Raw genomic sequence first — 8,719 nt, forward strand, 5'->3', positions numbered from 1 at the left:
GATTCTGTTCAGGTCATTCGAGTTCTTCAGCTCCAACCCTGGCTAACCATGTCTTCATGGACCTCGTTTTGTGAATAGGTGTATTGTCATGCTGGAACAGGTTTGGGCCTCTTAGTTCCAGTGAAAGGAAATCATAATACTACAGCATAGAAAGACATTATAGACAATTGTGTGCTTCCAAATTTGTGGCAACAGTTTGGGAAAGACCCACATATGGGTGTGACGGTCAAGGGGTCCACATAAACATCCTATTCTGATTCCCTTTTGAATGAATGTAATATGGAAATAGTGATGGAGTAAAGCAATGAGACTATTCAGTAGGCTGAGGATGTTATGGATGTGCTGGTGTAGAGTAAACTCTATATGAACTCCTGCACTGGTAAGTCACTCCTAGGGAGCTGAATTGCTAGCTATGATGTTAACTGTGATGTTGCTATATGCATAACAGAAAGAAAGACCAGGTCTTCGCTCCTTTCTAAATGGGTTGGAGAGAAGCAAAGAGCACAGATGACAACAGGAACCACCGGGTGATGCTGATGAAGAGACAATTTGTCTTCCACATGATGTCTACCCCTCCGTCTTTCCCTTCCACCTGTTCCCTCTGCATTTCTCGCTCTCTTCTCTCACATCCTCCTCCAGGAAAATTGGGCAAGCATTGCATAAGCGCTGGAGGAGTGGTGGGGTGACGGACGTGGAGAACTGAAGAGAAGGTGGGGGTTGAGGCAGAGTGGAAATTGATGGAAATGCAAAGAGGAGGATGGGAAAGCATGCCCTTTCTCCCCCTCATTCTCCCTCTCCGGTGCTGTCTGGCATGCGTCCTGCTGAAAGTAGGCTATGTTTGACGCGCTTGAGGGTAAGGCTGAGTCACAATACGCCACTGAATACTAAACCCACTGATTGCATTGGACTAAGGCTTTAGCCTGCATCATTGCAATATCTTGCATGATACAATATCAGTCCATCATCCTCATCATCTTCTCCACAAGATGTGGTGCTAGTGACGGCAGGATTAGCAAAGACAATTGGAGGTGGTGTTGAATAAATAACTAAGTATGCTTAATCTAGGCATGTTTCATTACGATTAATGGCAAAAGTATGTTTGGTATCCAAAATGACTCATTTTATTTCCTTAAAAACTGCAAGTTTGGATATGAGAATGTGGAATTCAGTGCTCTCTTCGACAATACAGGCCAATATCAAAGTCCTGCACAGTTTCCTGTTTCTCTGTTACTTCCTCAAACACTTGGACGGTGACGTTCCTGGAGGGGGAAAAAAGAGCGTAATGGAGAAGTATACAAGCACACTTCATTTCATATGAACTCAACTGAGCAATGTATTCATTAACATGATTTACATCATGGTCAGTTACAACCAGTGGTAAGAATGGATAGGTTTTATTAAGGGAATACCACTTTTCTTTTGCCTTTTGTTAAAGAAAAACTTAGCATTACTGGTACTATTTGGACTGTCAATTAAAATTTGCTTTGATTTAAAGAACTTGACCATTCATTTTGCTCATAATCTTTTTTTATATTTATTTTTTTATTTGTACAGGTTAAAAAGGGAGGAAAAGGTGGCCATTACATTGCAATAAACATTGGTATCTAGCTAAAACTAATCCAAGCCAGCTTTTCAACAAGATGGATTTCAAGAAGGCAGATAAAAGAAAAGAAAGAAAGAAGTAGGCTATACTTGCTTATATACTGTGATCTCCTTAGCTAAAATGTCCAACACATCCTTTCAGTTACATTTCAGTTACAGGGCGGCTGTAGCTCAGGTGGTAGAGCGGGTTGTCCACTGATTGTAGGGTTGGCGGTTTGATTCCTGGCCTACGTGACTCCACATGCTGAAGTGTCCTTGGGCAAGACTCTGAACCCTAAGTTGCTCCCTATGGCATGTTAGCGCCTTGCGTGATAGCTCTGCTACCATTGGTGTGTGTGACTGGGTGAATGAGAACCAGTGTAAAGTGCTATATAAGTGCACCATTTACCATTTTACATTTTTATACATTAAGTTAGCTTACCATGCTTAGCAGGCTAATTTTACTTGCTTACGTAATAGCTAAGTTACTATGATTAAAATGAGCTCATAAAACAAATCAAATAATAGTATTAAATTGACACCACACTAAAAAGACACTCAATGTTGGAGAGAAAACCTATTTAATGAAGTGAAATTTTGTGACTGCAGTCAGCGTAGCATGTCTTATTGCTGGAACATGTCAGCTGCCTACAGACCTAGATACTGATGATTTTATTACATACCACTTGACCACCATGCAGTTCCTCTCAGTCTGCAGTATAAAATAAACAGTTTTCTATTAAACTATATAAATATAATCTATGAAACTATAATATGTAAGCACTAAATGTTAAATTGTGCCATATTTTCTGGAACAGTTCTCAATTTAAGAGCTGTGGCAATATGTGCAAATATTTATCATTGTTTGGTACTGACACTAGCCTTAAGTATTGTATAATATTATTCAAAGAATCATTAGATACAGAATGTTAGCTACCTAAATATTATTATATCTTTCTCTACCTACTTTTATTTGGCTAAGTTCAGTTAAACTATGAGGTGACTCGTATTGTAGCCAGACCAAATTAATGAGTGTATAAGAATGTACAGGTCACAGGATATTTTGGACTAAAATGGTAATCCCTTGCTTTATTTAAATGTACAAGACTGAAAATATAGAATAAGAAAAGAAACACCAATTCTGTAATGTATACGGCAAAACTTTGCAGACATCAATGATTCTGTGAACAGTTTTGGGGATTGTGTGCTATTAGAGGCCTATAAAATGGTATAACAATACATTTTTAAAAAAAGAACCAGAGATATTGCATTACAAAAGTGTCCTTAGAAAGTCCACTTTTCTTTCCACCACTGGTCATTACAGAGTATTGAGCTGTCTTTCGTGTGTTTTCTCCTATCATCATTTACGCCATAGAAAGGGTCTGATGTACACAAACTCTCCAAATTCCAATGACTTCATTCGTCTCAAAACAGTCAGGAGGGGTGTGTCTGGCCACAAGCATATTGGGAACAAAACGTATGCACGGTAGGAGAGTCACAACTGTCTGCTATGTGACCGTCCTTCAGCCAAATATCTCTGGTTTCCACACATTCCAGCCCTGGCCCAGACACATACGGTGAGCCAGTCAGTGAGACAGCATGAGAGGCAAAGCAATGACCTCATACTGCTGGACATGCCAGATGTTTCCAGACACGACCAAGTGTTTCCCCACTTATGAGTAACTCGAGAGACGAGAAGATTATCGAGGAAGAGAACACACAGGCGCTGTGACACACTGACTTAGTTTTAAATTTTTAGTACATGGAGAAGAAGGAAATCCCTACTGCATGTTCAGAAATTTGAGCAGAACTGATTAATATTAATATTTACATGGCAGTGTTGTTGAATTATTGATTCTGATTGGTTGTTGATTCTTTTTCAATAATAGCACCTTTGACAATATTACTGGCTGTAATTCAAATGACAGTTTAATATTAATGCTCTTGTTTGGAAACATTACACTGTATAGTATCAACTCATTCAGAGGGATGTTGTTGTTTTTTAACCAAAGAACAATTTTGAATCTTTGATATGGTGACGCTTTCTGTAAGGAGATGTTTAGGTAACATTTATGGAAGGAGTCTCCACTTTCAGCATTTTGTAGCGGCAAATTTTCCAAGACACATGATGTTGCAATTTCCAGTTTCTCTGTAACATGTGCTTTTTGTCTTATTAACTTCAAGTGAGAGAAAAGAGAGGCTGGGGAGGGAACAACTATTCATAGCTGCATCCCATCACTGATTGTTTTCTATTTGAGCATGCCACAATGCTTTTGAATCCTTACATACTTTTCTGTAGGTAATTTATCTCTCCATGTTTGATGGACAGTTTCTGAAAAATAGGATGATGATGATGGGCAGCAATAATCTGTAACCTGGTTTACGTAATGCGATGGCACATAATCAGATTACTGGTTCTTTTTATGGATTACGTGATTGCGACGTTGACGTCTGTGAATCATAGTCTATAGATTTCGAATTTACTGGGTGTGACAGTAAACTGCATAAGAGCAGTTGTTATGGCTAACAGCAGTTGCACTTTCTCTCTAATCACTCAGATGGAGACTCTAAAATATTAACTCTCTTAACCACACATAGTACAGCTGGCTTTCATTGCATGTAAGAAAGAAAAAAGCACTCATTAAAGGTTGCCAGTTTTTGTACTCTTTCTTATTGTGGTTTTATTAAATCAGTTCAGGATTGTTCTACAAAAAGTACTGTGGGAAAAAATACACAAAAGCAATCTAAAGGATTATATTACTGGTTAAATCTGTGCTCATTTCATTTGTAACAAGTACTGGACTACATTTCTTCAGTAATCTGCTTAACACTGCACATGGGCGTTCTCCTTTAATGAAGATCAGCTTATATGTAAACTTATTGTATTACTTTCTGTTTATGTGTAAAAGGCTGTGTCTGGTGTGCCAGAAGAGTGCGGCAGGACTGTAAAAACAAAGCCAGAATAAACAGGAGGTACAGCGGCATACAGCCAGTTTTACTTCAGTATCAGCCAGTTTGAACTGCAGCTTTTTGTGTCTGTGCAAACACAGAGCTGTCCTGAAAGTCAAAAACTGTGTGCAGGGGTACATATGAGAATGTGAGACATAAAGCTTAAAACAAACAAACAAACAAAAACAAAAGAACAAATGTCCATATCTAATGTCTGAGTTCCTTTTAGATGCACTTCACTTTTGTGCGGATAGGAAGTTAGAAGCTGCAGTTATGTAATGGCGTCTGTGTGGACGGCCAAGAGAGGTGTTACCAGAGTAGGGCTGAAGTGGGATGGGCCTGGCTGTTGCCTGGTTACAAATATTTTGGGCAGGGAAATGGGCAAACAAGTCCTGCCTCCCCAGGAAATAGGCCGCTCTCGTGACTGCTACAGGGGGCTCAAGTCGCACCGACACCACAAAACAAAACTGGAAAACTGAGAGCATTCAGTAAACAAAACCTGCTGTTTGGGTTTCAGCATGCTCCTCCTTCCAAAGTTACAGACTCGCCGTTGCAGCTTTCTGCTGCTGCAAATACCAATGCATATATATATATATATTTAATTTAAAAAAACAGCTGAAAGTACAAACATTAAAATATAGATATACATGAATGATATAGCTATATATACAGATGACATTAGTGATATAGATAACTTCAGTGATATCAATATATATTATATTAGTGATATAGATATAGATCACTTTAGTTATAAAAAATAGAGATTACATTAGTGATATAGATCACTTTAGTGATATAAACAGAGATTACATTAGTGATATAGATAACTTTAGTGATATAAATATAGATTACATTAGTGATATAGATAACTTTAGTGATATAAATATAGATTACATTAGGGATATAGATAATTCTAGTGATATAAATATAGATTATATTAGGGATATAGATATGCATTAGTGAAAAGCACTGTTCACATTTTGATCCCATTTGTAATTTTAAAAAGTGTAAACAAGATTAAAATTTTATTTTATTTTTTTTAGTGCAGTCACTGAGTTCAGTCAGACATTGTGTTCCAATAAGAAGCTGAACTTGATTTGCAGTTGCGTGCAAACATCTGTGTAAACTTACTGCAACCAAGCTGACATTTAATATTAACACAAATCTCCATTTTACATCATGACAAAATTATACAATAGTGTAACAATCAAAATTATATTTCTGAATTTGATATAAATTAACTTTCGTTCCACTTCCTGCTAAGAACTCTATCAGGTCACATAGTTGTGTCTGCACTTCTTCCATTTCTGAATTGGAATGAATTATATTATAACTGTTGGATATATATTATTCATCTTCAGTAACTGGTTTATCTTGATCAGGATCGCAGTGGATCCGGAGCCTATCCTGGGAACAAAGGGTGCAACCCAGGAACACATCCTGGGTGGGACACCAGTTTTTCGCAAGGCACCATGCACACCCACACCCACACAGGAGCAGTTTGGCAGAGCCAGTCCAAATACTGGCATGTTCTGGGGAGGTGGGAGAAAACCGAAGAACCTGGAGGAACTTGGATATCCTTTTAAGCCATTCTGTAAAAGGTCTTTGTCTTTCTTTCTCTCTCTCTCTCTCTCTCTCTCATGTCTTGTGAAAGCTGTTTTCATAATCCTATTGCCTTTTAATTTGACTGCTCACACCACACTTCTACACCTTAAAAATACTTTTGTTGACTGAAACAAATTAACTAAATTAACTTGTCAATGTGGGCGAACCTTTTGAGCTTGCTAATACACATAATTGCTGATTCAAGCCAGATTATTACTCATCAGTGTATGAGATACTCCCAATAAACTCTTGCCTGAATACTATAACAGATATGAGCTATACATATACAACATGTCAGATTATACAATGAGGAACCTCTTATGATAGATCTATGATTAAATGAAAATTACTACATTCTGTTTGTGTCATCAATCAATGTGATCTGGCTTCTAACGTAGGAAAAAAAACAACACTTTTCCAAGTGAGCATGTATTAGTATTGGTATTAGTAATATTAGTATTAATATTGGTGTTAATAACTGTCCTATGAGTTTTGCATACTCCAATGCTGTTGTCTTATTGATTTCTTTTAGAGGAGCATCGTGGCAGTGGACAAAAAAAAACTCTGACACCTCCAGAACTTTGTCATCAGCCATCTTTGGTCACAATGGCACTTAATCAGCTGCTGGTGAGCATGTCTGATTACGATACAACTCACGATCAAAGAGTTTGCTTACAATGTGCGATTTTGTCTATGACAGGAAAATCATACAGCGTAAACCCGACTGAAGTTGCATGTAAAGACCATGCTGTTACAGGGTTTCAAAAAGAAAACACTATGGTAAATGAACGCTCATTCTACTTAGCAGATGAATTGTAAAATAGATGCACTTTTTAAAAATATGTTTTTCCACCCAAAAACCAAGTGGACTGCAGACACACTACAAGGGGTCCCATAAGTCTCCATATACAGGGGAAATTAACACTTTATTGTGAAATATCTTCCCAAATTTTTCATACATAGTTCATATCATATAAATATTTTTTCAGACAGCCCTTAAAAACGCCTTCAACAAAAGAAGAATGTATAGAAGTCATTCTCCTATATAATGATAATGAGTATTTATTGGTCACAGCACAGTGACATTATTTTCTTCGCATACCCCAGCATGCCAGGAAGTTGGGGTCAGAGCACAGGGTCAGCCAGGATACAGTACCCCTGGAGCAGAGAGGGCTAAGGGCCTTGCTCAACGGCTCAACAGTGGCAGCTTGGCAGCGCTGGGCCTTGGACCCCCAACCTTTCAAAATATATATAGAGAGAGAGAGAGAGAGACTGTTGAGTCAACTGTTGAGAGTTGCTGTTATAATAATAATCCACTACATTTTGTAGTGTTGCTGTGGAGATTTGTGTTCATTCATCCCCGAGAGCATTAGTGAGGTCAGGGGTGCAGTCGGCGTTCCCGTGCTCACTGGAGTTGAGGTCAAGGCTCTGTGCAGGACATTCAAGTTCTTCCACTCTAACCTTGGCACACTTTGTCTTCATGGAGCTCGCTTTGTCATGCCAGGACAGGTTTGGGTCCCTTAGCTCCAGTGAAGGGAAACAAACTGTAATGCTACAACACACAAAGCCATTCTATACAGTTGTGTGCTTCCAACTTTGTGACAACAGTCTGGGGTGTGATTATACAGGTGTGATTTTCAGGTGTCCACAAACTTTTAGTGCACTTGCAGTGAACTACATTTAGTGGTGTGTACTCTATAGTACTGTATGCACAATTATCTTCATCATATGAATACAGTTCAGTGTTTATAGTTTATAAGCAAGAAAAAAAACAGCCATGCAAGCAGAACAACTATGACTCCTAGCTCAACTCGTGGCTTTAATCCTAAAACTTTTGGCAATAGCAGGAGGTCCAAATAACTAAAACTAAAACAGACGCTGTATTAGCTCGGTGTGCCGTAGCTAGCAAAACCCCTCGCTAACAGGATGTTTGTTCAGGTGTTAATGTAGCACCGCTGTTAGCTTGTTTGTCTTGCTCTGCACTAATTTAATCTACTCGGTACTTCTTAGCAGCAAGCAAACCAGTTTCATAGCCAGCTATTAGCCGCGAGAATGCTTTCCAAGTAGTGCAAAGGTTACAGCTAGCATGCTAAGCTAGCTAATATCTTAAACCAACAAACACTGGCTGACTAATTAAAACATAACGCTAATTTGCATATTGTCTGTGAGCAGTGGGGGGGGGGGAAACTTCCGTAAAAAAAACTGAGTATCTTTAGACATTTAAACTCATACAGAGAAATCCGAGTCGCCGTGTCTGCTAATCCGTCCGTGGCGGAATACTCAATAACTCCGTACTCCCTTCACAAGCGCCCTACATAGGGTGTGGAAAATAAAGACTTGTGCCGCCACATGTAGTGCACTCCTCGTACTATAGCAAGACGTTTAGATCTCGTTCACACAACGCTCATTGTGCGGCCCAGAGGTTGCCACGGGACACGGTTGCTGCGCAACAAAAACAAAAAAAGACCAACTCGTCATGACGTCGTTGCGTCAGACGTGCCGGAACGGCGTTTCCATGACGACGCAACGCCTGTACATACACATCTGCAGTTTTCGGTTGTAAAGGAGTAGTGGTAACACATGG

General features: G+C 39.0%; 1 long non-coding RNA gene across 2 annotated transcripts; it reads right to left on the reverse strand.

Annotated features, from left to right (window-relative positions):
• Window positions 1-7,036: 7,036 nt before the first annotated feature.
• On the reverse strand, window positions 7,037-8,676 carry LOC128606510 (uncharacterized). Of its 2 annotated transcripts, XR_008385690.1 has the most exons (3): window positions 8,368-8,670; window positions 7,545-7,687; window positions 7,037-7,372 (listed from the first exon to the last, which is right to left on the reverse strand). It is a non-coding gene; the product is annotated as an uncharacterized LOC128606510 (long non-coding RNA). The 2 variants fall into 2 exon arrangements; XR_008385689.1 differs by having other exon boundaries at window positions 7,037-7,687; window positions 8,368-8,676.
• Between the last annotated feature and the right edge of the window lie 43 nt (window positions 8,677-8,719).

Source organism: Ictalurus furcatus, chromosome 4 (genome assembly GCF_023375685.1).
Source record: "Ictalurus furcatus strain D&B chromosome 4, Billie_1.0, whole genome shotgun sequence".
NCBI lineage: Eukaryota > Metazoa > Chordata > Actinopteri > Siluriformes > Ictaluridae > Ictalurus > Ictalurus furcatus.